Raw genomic sequence first — 12,291 nt, 5'->3', positions numbered from 1 at the left:
GGATATACAGCTATACAGAAATGGGAACTATGCAAGTTGTAAACAGTTGTAGGGTTAAAAATTATCGTATGTACAGAATGATTGTTTACACAGGGCTATACAGTAGTGCAGTTAAGGTAAGTGAGGGTGTGGATAATTTCTACAGAGGCTATATAAAGTGCTAGTGGTTGTGAGTGGTGGTTCACTCCATGTTATTATTGTGTGTTTGAGGGTACAGTTGTCCATTGTGTGTGTGTGTGTGTGTGTATGTTCAGTCCATGAGTTAACGTGGGTCAGATGTCAGGAGGCAGAGTTCAGGAGTCTGACAGCTGTGGGGAAGAAGCTGTTCCGGTACCTGGTGGTCTTAGTCCGGAGGCTCCTGTAGCGCCTCCCAGAGGGCAGGAGGGTGAAGAGTCCATGTGATGGGTGACTGGGGTCTCTGATGATTTTCCCAGCCCTTTTCAGACACCGCTTCCTGTAGATGTCTTTTATGGCAGGAAGTGGTGCTCCCGCGATGCGCTGGGCAGTTTTCACGACCCTCTGCAACGCCTTCCGGTCCGAGGCAGAGCAGTTCCCGTACCAGACTGTTATACAGTTGGTCACGATGCTCTCGATGGTGCAGCGATAGAAGTTCACCAGGATGTCTGAGGACAGGTGGTTCTTCCTCAGAGTCCTCAAGAAGAAGAGGCGCTGGTGAGCCTTCTTGACCAGCTTGGAGCAGTTGGTCGTCCAGGTGAGATCCTCGGAGATGTGGACTCCCAGGAACTTGAAGCTGCTCACACGCTCCACAGCCGTCCCCTTAATGTGGATGGGTGGATGTGGGTCAGCATTCCTCCTGTAGTCCACGATGAGCTCCTTGGTCTTCTCAGTGTTAAGCAGCAGGTTGTTTGTGTCGCACCACTCAGCCAGACGATCCACCTCCTCCCTGTAGGCGGCTTCATCGTTGTCACTGATGAGGCCAATCACCGTGGTGTCATCTGCAAACTTAATGATGGTGTTGGAACCATCAGCAGGTCTGCAGTCGTGGGTGAAGAGGGAGTAGAGGAAAGGGCTCATCACACAGCCTTGTGGTACACCGGTGTTCATCGTGATTGTAGATGAGCAGTGGTTATCCAGCCGGACGTGTTGGGGGCGGTTGGTCAGGAAGTCCAGTAACCATTTGCAGATGAGGGAACTGATGCCCAGGTCTGTCAGTTTCCTGATGAGTTGTGAGGGGTGGATTGTATTGAATGCTGAACTGAAGTCTATAAACAGCATTCTGGCGTAGGTGTTGTTGTTGTCCAGGTGTGAGAGGACAGAGTGCAGTGCGATGGAGACTGCATCCTCTGTGCTCCTGTTCTGGCGGTATGCGAATTGGTGGGGGTCCAGGGTGGGGGGGAGACAGGATTTGAAGTGTGCTAGGACCAGCTGCTCTAAGCACTTAGTGATGATGGGGGTGAGTGCTACTGGGCGGTAGTCATTGAGGCAAGATGGGTTGGAGTTTTTGGGTATCGGGACGATGGAGGTGGATTTGAAGCAGGCCGGTACCACAGCATGGGCCAAGGACAGGTTGAATATGTCTGTCAGCACTCCTGCAAGCTCCTCAGAACACGCTCTGAGAACACGCCCGGGGATGCCATCGGGACCTGCAGCCTTGTGGACATTGATCCTGCTCAGCACCGCTCCTACATCGGTGGGGGAGAGAGTCAGAGGTTGGTGGTCTGGCGTCACGTCTGCTTTGGTTGTGGTTGTGGGGTTCCCTCGCTCAAAACGAGCATAAAAGTTGTTGAGCTCGTTGAGGAAGGAGACATCAGAGGATGCGGGGGAGGGTTTGGTGGTCCTGTAGTCTGTGATGGTCTGGAGTCCTTGCCACATGCGTCGGGGGTTGGAGTTGGAGAAGTGTTCTTCTACCTTCTTTTTGTAATGGTGTTTGGCTTTTTTGATGCCCTTCTTTAGATTAGCCCTGGCTGTACTGTAGGCATGTGCATCTCCTGACCTAAAGGCGGTGTTGCGGGCCTTCAGGAGGAGACGAACATCCCGGTTCATCCAAGGCTTCTGGTTGGGGTACATGGTAATCCGTTTCTGGGTGGTGACACTGTCTGTGGTTTCGGAGATGTAATCCAGTACAGATGAGGCATACTGGTCCAGGTCTGTGTGGGTGAACATATTCCAGTCTGTGTTTTTAAATCTGTCCTGGAGCACTGCGTCTGTCCCCTCTGGCCACACTTTAATTGTCCTCACAGCAGGTTTCACACGTTGGATGAGTGGTGAATACCGAGGTGTAAGGAACAGGGAGAGATGGTCCGATTGTCCAATGTGGGGGAGGGGTGTGGCTTTGTAGGCTCCAGCCAGGTTGGAATACACATGGTCTAAAGTCTTGTCTCCTCTGGTGTGGCAGGAGACATGTTGGTGGAATCTGGGAAGGACTGTCTTTAAGTTGGTGTGGTTGAAGTCGCCAGCAACAATAAAAGCAGCCTCGGGGTGTTTATTCTGGTGTTTGTTAATGGCTGCAGAAAGTTCTTTCATGGCCAACCTAGCATTAGCGTCGGGGGGTATATACACGGCAGTGAGTATGATCGAAGTGAGTTCTCTGGGGAGATAATAAGGTCTGCATTTGACCATTAAAAACTCCGCAGCTCGCACGCAGCATGAATCACAAATCAGCCACTTTGGCGGAGAAAAAGAACAAATTCCGGTCTGCCTGTTGGCTTAAAACCAAGAGATTTCTGGCAAGAGCCACACAAAAAGGTCAAAAGACACGGCAGAATAATTTCTCCTGAAAGTCTGTCAGGTTAAGCTGGAGTATTGCTGAGTGCTCATTGCTACGCAGGTCAAATAGACAGGAAAAAAAAACAAAAGAAAACAGACGCAGACAATGAATAATAGCATGATCGGATTCTCCCTGAAAAAGCTGAAATGTTTTGACACCTCAGATGTGAAATAGGTCTATAGCTGCCACACAAAATAAGTGTATATGCTCTCTGTTGTTGCTTCCCTTTGTCAGAACCGTGCTGCGTCTTGCAAAAGTACACGTCTATATATGCTGATTTTCTGGAGAAGGCTGACAGCAGGCGTGGATTGTTTTGGATTGAGAAGAAGAATAACGCAGCTGTGAAGATTAGGTAACAAAAGGGTTTTTTTGGTGGATTTCACTGTGGTACCTGAGGAGATAAGTAATTATTCAACACGCATGCCTCTTGTTATCTGGTCAGGGCAGCGATAATACAAACTGCATAAAACATTTAGATGGGGAAATGTGAACTTGTCACACTAAAGGGAAATCAGAAAAAAACAAAGGGCGAACAGCGTGACAAAGTAGACATCAAAAAGCAACAAAAAACACCATGTGGGATCTCTGTGCCAGTGCACTTCAGCGCATTTGATCTTACTGGAGCTATACTTGGCTTTGGAGTTGTCGACGTGGCATTATCCACTAGTTCAAAGCAGCAAAGCAGAGCCCAGCTGATATAGGATTATTAAGACTGATACCGATATTTGGCAGTTTAAAAATCTGATATTCAAATATATTGGCTGATATGTTTTCTTCTTTTAGACACACAAGACATAAACTTTCACGTGTAGTTATTTATGTACCTGTTTGCGCTCTTCCTGGCTCGATCAGCTGGTTGTTGTGTTTGTTGGTTATCCATAATGTTCCCACCTTTCTGTAAAATGTTATTTCCTTTTATGAAAAGAAAAACACATTCGAAATTCCCAGGGAGGAGTTTCCTCTACGTCCTCTCTTTTGTCCTTCTAAAGCTGTTGCTACACGTGAAAAGTTGTGCTTTTGTTTCCACTGTCCTCTATTCTTTGTTCTGGAAATTATTTGAAATGTTTCAGGTATTTGTGGGAGGAAAGAGTGGGCGCTTACACGGCACGTAACATCATGGCAGCCTAATATTAACCATATTTTCACTGTTCCTGTACAATAATAAGGACTTTTTCAACCTTCATACATCATAGACTCATAAAAATGATGACAACTATCCCACGGCGCTCTCAGGATCCCAGGACAACTCTGTCATTCTCTACTCTCCACTTGCATTAGATTTCAAGCCATTATCTGGAAGAAGGACAACGCCACTGAATCGTATTTAGTGCTGCAAAATCATTAGGCTCATGCTGCACATCGCATCCTGACATGTGGTTGTCCAATTATACATGCTACGTGAATGTGGGGATGTGGGTAACAGTATAATCGGAGAGCAGCTGCCCGCTTTCACTAACTGCTGCTGATTTTCTAGCCATTACTGCAAATGTACACAACAGAAGCCGACACGCATATGTTCGGACACAAACACATGGATACTCAAACAAACAAACAGGCGCGCTCACAAACGCCAGATTGCTGACCGGCAGAGATGCATGTGCTGCGCTTTCTAATGAGCCAGTTCTACAACCTATCAGAGGCTGCTGATAAAAATCTAAAATACTGCAAACGAATGTCAAGTAAACACATCAGGAATTCTCAGCAGCTTTATCTGATAGTCTCCAAAGCGCCTGGTACTATTGAAGTCACATACTGAATAATGGCAGCTTCTTAGCATGCCAAATAGTCTCTAACAAAAACAAATAATGTATATCGTCATTCCATTTCCTGTCAGCGTGTAAATAAAAAGCTAGATGAGTAGTGCATGAGTTGCCTCTGCATATCAGTTTAAGCCTTGTTTGCACTGCCTTCTTCAAACCTATTATTTCACAGAGCACAAACTGAAGAAAGGAGTTTAGATCTCACCGTATGACTCCATTTGGAGAGATATAATCATTTTGCAGGGTAAAAATGAGCCTTAGTCTATTAGGAGAGGTTTCTAAAAGCTGCACACAATGGGTCTTTTTGAAGCAAAATACCTGAAGCCCTGAGATCCCTGAGAGGAATGTTGACTCGAAAGCAAAAGTATGAGTTTGATGAAGCCACTTAACAATATTTGAACACTTTATACAGCCAAGTGTAGTTTTTATAGACTCCTAGTCGTATAATCTAATGTTTAAAGTGTATGAATGAAAAATACCAGCACTTCTGTCGACCTCAACGTGATTTATTTATGCTTTGTGCATTCAGGCTTAGGTCAGGTTTCAGACAACCAATTTCCATTGTATTTATATTTTGCTCCACATACCTGAATTTCTATACGGCAAAACGTAGCAATCCAGATGCTTCCATAGAGGAATGAAAATACATATTATCATGCTCAGGCTTTGCTTTTTTACCAGATCTCGGTTCAAAGAAACACCTACAGGAAAGCGCGCAGCAACTTTTCAGACAGTGCTCTTCAACGCCTACATGGAAACAAACAAGTGAAGGGGCTGTTGAGAAAGAATGGCGTTCATTCACTGCAGTAAAGTCACCTTGTAAGGCAGCTGAATTCTCGCACGATTCGATAGATCACGATCATGAGAGCTGCGGTTCAATCAACAACATAAAGGGAAGTGCTCGCCTTCTTCTCCTGGGTGTTTAGATAGATAGATGGTTCATCCAGTCACTTGACAAATGTCTTTTGGAAATGAAGATGATGTCAGTTATACACAGTTTTGTTTTTGTTGCATAGACCTGGAATCACAAACGTCTTTCTGAAGCCCCTCAGACTGCGACAGGTTTTACTTCTTTACACCTTTTGTGTAATTCGCCAATCTTATTTGATGACGTTTTGGTATGTGGTGTTAATCAAATGTCTCGTGCAATAATGTGCTAATTATTTAATGAAAAATGCTGCTCGTTTTCCAAACAGCTTACATGTTACCTATTTGGAAAACTGGTAACAACTTCCTAGCTGGTTCAGTGGCACGTCAGGTTACCAGTGAAGTAGAGACCTGCCATCTGTTGATTTAACAATATGCTTTCTGCATTGTATTAAAAAAGTCCAAATCCACTCTGAGTAATGCCAGATAAACTCAGACATTCAAAACAAGTGCTCTTACATACTCAATACCATCCGGAAGGTTTAAGCAATGGTAAATGTTAAATGTTCTTATTTAGCTTTTTTTTTACGATGAGCACTCAAAGTGTTTTATACAACTTGTTCATTCACCCAATCACACCCGTTCTCACAAGCACTTTTCTAGGTTTTCAGTGCTACCGAACTAACATTCACACTCCGATGAATGCACTGGAAAGCAACCTGGGGTTAGTATCTTGCCCAAGGATTTTTGCCATGCAGACTGGTGCAGACTTCCAGTTAGCAGGTGACCTGCTCTACTACCTGAGCTACAGCCACCCCATCAAATCAAACTACTTGCTTCAGCCAAAGGAATTCAGAAAGGAAATCATTGCCGTCTGATGCCCTGTTCTAAGTTTGTTTGTTTGTTTCAGTTTTTGAAGGTCAGCTTTTGTCCTTAAATCAAAGGTTATAACAGAGGCGGAAATGTGTACAGGTTTCAAAGCAAAAGCAAAATTGTGATTTATGATTTCTTGACCTATTTCATGCGGACTGACTTGACTTGAAGGAGGAGGCTTGGGGCTTGGGGTTTTTGCAGAGGTACAGCATCCTGTTCTTTCTTCTTTGCAGCTATGACAAAATCAAAGGTAAATATATGTGATTTTACCTTTGAACAATGGCCAGATGTGTTAATGATTTGTCGCTCAACTATGATTTCTCTGAGAGCAAAGAGAGGAGATCCTTAAATTACTTTTCCAAATTACAACATTTTCTTTTTTTTTTTACATAAAAAACCCCCAAAACAAACACAAAAATCTAATATATTCTATCTAGAAACTGCAGAAACAATCTCTTTGACTTGGAAGATTCAAGAAACTTCCACTATAAAAGACCTCTCCGGTGTCTTTAGAGTGAAAACAGACAACCTGAGAGCCCATCCATCTCACAGAGCCAGTGGTTCACAGTAGTATTAAAGCGGTGGAATGGGAACAATGTTCCCACCGTCCCCACAAAGGGCTCAACACCCATCTTCCAAATCAGTCCTCTGGGTCACACCAAGCCTTGAATGAGCTCCCTTCCTAAAGCTTCTGGGGGTTTGAGCCGTGCATCCAGAGCATCAATGGAAATAGTGTTCCTCCCCCTCACAATAGTCAAATCAACTGTGGGAGTACTTTCTCCTCCTCTCGCTCCCCTTTTATTCCGGCTTTGCTCAGACCTTGCCGAGGCTGAACGGAGGAGGGATGGGAGAGAAAAGGCACATGCCTTCACGTCCGCTTCGCATGCACACAAAGAGAAAAATCAAATTGCTCAGACATGCACACATGCGCGTATGAGCGCACGCTCGTTCATGACGCGCGTTCTCGCACACCTCGTCTAATGGCCAAGAGGGGTAACAATGAGAACGTGTGGAAAAAGACAGAAATCCCAGAATATTCTCATGTTGGGAAGAATGCACATCCAGTTTAAAAGCTGCCCTCCAAATGAGGAACAGAGTCGCCTTTATTCAAACCACACCTGTTATTAATTGTTTTTTATTATTAATTAATTATTAATTTTATTAACCAATTAATCCTTTTCATCTGGAAATTCTTAGAAAATGTGGAGGCTGTTCATCACTAGCTCCCCAAGACCAAAGTTTAAATGTTTCAGCCAACAAGCTAAGCAGCAAATTCTCACATATGGAAAATAAGAAAAGAATAATCTGTTGCATGCTAATTTTAAACTCCAATAATCATTTAAAGCTTCAAAAAAATCAAGTTTCCCCTCCTGCTTGACAGGCTTTCCATTTTTATCTCTATTCTCCTTGTTTGTAAATAGCAGAGGAGGAAACAATGATGATAACGTTCCGCAGACAAATTGAGACTGTTGGGTCGCATCAAGCTTTAATTAGCAGGGTTGCAGACAGGGGGCAGAGACGTTACTGCCGTACTGGATTTCACAGACAACGAGGTTGTCTGTCAATGCAGAGAAAGGCCAGGTTACAAACAGCCAGACAGCGTGAGTGAAGGCCACGCCAAGTACACTCTGCATTCAGAAACAATGAGATCTGGGGAGGCTGAGGGGACCCAGACAGACACTGTGGAATTATTCATTTCCACACACCAGCTCAGACCGCTCGGCCTCCCTCTGCTGACGGCTCAAACTGTCTGCTTATTGCAAGTACACGTTCCTCCTCAAACCGAGTCTGTCATTAACAAAAGACTGAGCTAAAAAAAATCTGATGCAGATTCTCATCAGGGTGCTGCTGCGGCGGTGAGGCAAAGTGCATCTGTCAAGCTGCAGTTTGTTTCTGACAGTAAAATTGGCCACAAAACACTCACATCAACCTCAAAAAAAGGACAAAAAAAAGCAAGAAACAAGCCTGAGCCAAAATTTGAATGTTTCTCTAAGTTGTCACATAGCTGAGGAATGATTTCATTTTGAATAAAATGAGGCTCGGGACCTCAATCGACCCTCGGTGTGTGTCTGTGTGTGTGTGAATGGAAAATGGCAACATTTATGTCAGTACTGTGGGACAACATAATCACATTCAGGTGACTAGGCAGCAGAGCTCTGTATTCTCAGTATAAAGACCACGGCGAGTATTGAGGCGAGGGCTGCCACCTCAAATCATAGTGTCTGACGCTGTTATTTCAAATCTGGCGTTATATTAACATAACAGAGAGCAACAGACACTCCAATGTGGCTGCAGTGTTCTGAATATACAGAGCCACTTTAAGGCAGCATCTCTCCATGTGTCTCTTCACACTCCTTGAAATATCTTAACAAAAAAATCAAGAAAGAAAGAAAGAAAGAAAACAGCACGTCTTTTGGACCCTCTCTCTGCTTTTGGACAGCTTTGTTTTTCCTCAGTGCACCCTGACCTGATTACCATGTGAATCCTGCTCCAGAAGGCCACTTTAAAACTGTAAAAAATCTCTTTTCTTTACTTCCACATAGCAAGGACACGCACATACACACACAAAGGGGTGCAAAATAAGGACCAACAGGCAGAATTGTGCACCCCTGCAAACCACTCATTACTTTGTAACCATAAAGGCATCCTTCCTGAAAGTGCAGAGATAGGTTTTTGGTTTTGGGGGTGTTTTTATTTTTGTTGGAACTCTCAAGTCAGGGTTCAAAAAAGACATAAGATGATAGAGTGCATAAATGAAGTGAGGTGTGGTTCACACGGGTGGCAGCAGATGTCCTGGACAGCTTGTTTGGCGTGCATGAAAAGTCAAACAGCTGAATGACAGACTAACAGCAGAGATATCGCTCTGTGAAAGCTGTCAGTTTCCACTCTCTACCTTGGTTTCTTGGATGGTGAAAACCTACACCTTGAAATGACAAAACAGTCTGTCAACAGCAAGAGTTATTGTTATTTTTATCCCTCAAGCTCCTTTTCCATCTTTATACAACTGGAGCTATATGAAGGGTAACTGCGCGAGAAAAGTGGCATCAAACCTGACACAATCACACTTCTTATCTGTATCCGTCTGTTATCGCTTTAGACGAGACGTGCTCACGGCAACACTCGCGCACCTGCGATGGTCAGACCATATTGAGCGTTTCATCCTCGTCAGGTGGAGGAGAGGAGAGATCAAGTTCTCCGGACATTAAACTTTCATATCTGTTCACCGCATCTCAAATGATGCCCGACAACAGAAATATCACACTTAAATATGCATCATTAAAAATCTGATGAAAAGGCCGCCAGCTCGTCTATTCCACACCTATCATATTTGGTAATGGAAATGAATTATTTATGTCGCCATTAGATGCCATGGAGATACATGACCCCTGGATAACATTGGGAAAACAAAACACTTCCACACGCTGTAGTTACATGGAAAATGAGAAAGAAGGGGAAAGTGAACGTAGAGTAGTTCTAAGAGGATAGCTGGAGGGGGATAGGTTGCAGGGAGGTTATCCAGTTTGGGATTGTTTTTTTTGGATCTCTTTCTGCTTGGCAGGTCTGATTCTGCCCCACCAGGACCTGTCAAGAGCCCTCATAAATTCATCAAAGATGAACCTACTTTCCATTTGAATGGAGTGACCCAGGATACTAAAAACAGCTCTCCAAATAACAAAAGCGTTAATGATCCATATGACAAGCATCTGGGCCTAACAAAACCTGTCAAATGGATGAATATCAATCAAAAGATGAGGGAGATATGGTAGTTTCACACATATTGATGAATGAACAAAATAAAAGCAATAGTTATGCCAATGTAGGGTACGGGGGGTTGGTGATCAGATGAGATGAAATAAGATGATGTGGCAAATTTATTCATCCCATATTTGGGAAATTCTTTTGTTACGGCAGTTTAAGTGATCAATTATAACTGGATTATGATGGGGTTGCTCCTTGTTATTCCACAGAAAGGGAAGTGGGAAATTACCACTATGAAGCTGTCTTTAGTGGATTACTAATTGTAGCTAATTGAGGATATTAAATATGTTTTTTTCTTGTCTGTTGTATGGAAAAAAAACAAGCTGCATTAAAAAAGGATTATATCATCACCTTTGCCAAAACTCACACCAGCCATGGTGCATATTTGAGTGTTAATGAATAATACATTAATTTACAATACTGAAGAAACTGAACAACTGGGGCTCAATAAAAACATTTTTTTTAAAAAGCTACAGATGAATAGAGTGCAGCACCACAAAAACTACCAAGAGCCCAGAGATGATAGTCGCTGTTGCAGGAAAATAGCTTTCAGTTGAATAAGCTGTTTGATTAATTTGGTCGGGGGGGGGGGGGGGGAATAAGATTTAATATTTTAAGCCTTAAAAATTCCAGCCACAAAATTTCTCTGAAAACTGTTCTCAGTGAACTGTCTCCAGATAAAAGTTTGTGCGTAAGCTTTTGGCATTTGATCGACTGATTAAAACAAAAAGAAAAAACAATCAAGCAATACTTCATGAAAGTCTCTTTGCGTGCTCATTTGACCAAACTTGTGTGCGTGCAGATTGTCTGTAACTCTACAGCAGACGTTACCTGGCAAGGTGTCGCCACAGCTGTACAGTGCCGCTCAACACTGCCCTCTGTTGCTCTGCTACAACACGGTCCGCTTTGGAGCTCTTGACAAATCATTTCAGGATAATCAACTCAAATTTACGCAAAATGAAATCGACCTATTTCTTTTATAATAGGGTATCTCTTTGTTCGAAATCCACAGCCTCAGGCGCTTTTACCTGGACAGCTTTACAATTTAAACTATTACAAATCTGAAGTGTCTTTATCGGGGAGAAATGGAGAAGCTATTCATCCAAGTGACAAGCTCATGAATATTTTCTGAGTGTTCTTGTGCAGAATTAGCCTCACTAACGTTTCCTGGGATTGGGAAAGAACAAAACACCCGAAACGTTGTGCGCAAGGCTGCTCAACCCGTGCGTAAAAGCTGTTAATCTGTTATCGGAAGTGATGAGCAATGAGGTCATTATTGGCCGTCTTTAAGTCAGACAATAAAATTCACTTGCACAGTCGGGAAGAAAAGACAGGGTGGTCGATTTTACACCAAACTTCTGAACCGCCAAATTGGGTTACCGCGCACACAAATATTTAAAAAGAGAAATGCCGACCAGGCGCACAATCTCCCAAAAAATGCACTTTCCTTCCCAAGCATATCTCCTAACAACGGGAACAAGTTTCCCAACAAGGTTGCTTTTTAAGTCCACGTCTTGCCTCTTACCGGGACTACAGGACAGCGTGCAGCACAAAGTAAGTTTGAGGCAGTGCTAATGTGGCAGGCACAGCCAGCTCCTGCAGCCCACAAATGCGCCTCTGATCCTGGGATGAAACGTGAGTGGAAAGTAAAACTGGCGAGACATAAAGGAGCAGCTCTGAATAACACGCTATATCAACGGACAAATCACTTTGCCTCAAGCAGTTAAAGTGGGAAAAAGAGGATATCCGCAAAGTGTCTGACATTTAGGATAAAAACACAGCCCCACCGCTCAAACCCCGCTCTGATAGAAAAATGGTCCAGAGAAACGGACCCCACAGCATGGCTGAATAAAGCTTTCGAGTAGCCAATCCATTAGTGATGGAGGGTCCCTTATTTATTTTATCTGTGCAGGTCAGCTAAGCTGCAGCAGGCTATTGTGCTGATTTGCCTTTAATATGAAAAAAAAATCAAACACCTCAGTCAAAGTCGAACTGCAATCCATTTCGTAAATCTGAAGCGGGATACAAGCTGGAAACTGGTGCACAACACACCCAAAAAGTGCTTTGTATTAGTCCTCCCAGGTATTTTGCAGTGGAAAAGAAGGGAAAAGTGATTTTTCTTTTACCTTGCAAGATGTTTGTATTCCCTAAGTTGATGAGAATGCCAGGTAGAGATAAGGAGAGAATCACAGTCGCAGTTTTTAAGCTGTGGAGCCAGAATAGAGATGGGTTCTAGTCTTGTTTCCTCAGCCGCTGCGCGTTCCTCTCCGAGAGACCTGCAGCCGACAACTGCGCTCTCTCTTC

At 43.7% G+C, this 12,291-nt stretch overlaps 1 protein-coding gene across 3 annotated transcripts in view; it reads right to left on the bottom strand.

Annotated features, from left to right (window-relative positions):
* Window positions 1–12,291, bottom strand: part of sema5ba (sema domain, seven thrombospondin repeats (type 1 and type 1-like), transmembrane domain (TM) and short cytoplasmic domain, (semaphorin) 5Ba) — a 202,201-nt gene extending 189,910 nt beyond the window's left edge. For 2 of the 3 annotated variants that reach the window (XM_080902212.1, XM_080902213.1), the window contains exon 1: window positions 12,114–12,290. The gene's annotated coding sequence lies outside the window, so the exon portion shown is untranslated. Of the gene's footprint in view, window positions 1–12,113 lie in introns of all 3 variants that reach the window. The other variant, XR_013974011.1, reaches the window with a different exon arrangement.

The sequence above is a fragment of the Rhamphochromis sp. 'chilingali' genome (assembly GCF_963969265.1).
Source record: "Rhamphochromis sp. 'chilingali' genome assembly, chromosome: 14".
Classification (NCBI taxonomy): Eukaryota; Metazoa; Chordata; class Actinopteri; order Cichliformes; family Cichlidae; genus Rhamphochromis; species Rhamphochromis sp. 'chilingali'.
Note: the sequence above shows the minus strand (reverse complement) of the source record. Positions and strands in the feature narration are given on the sequence as shown.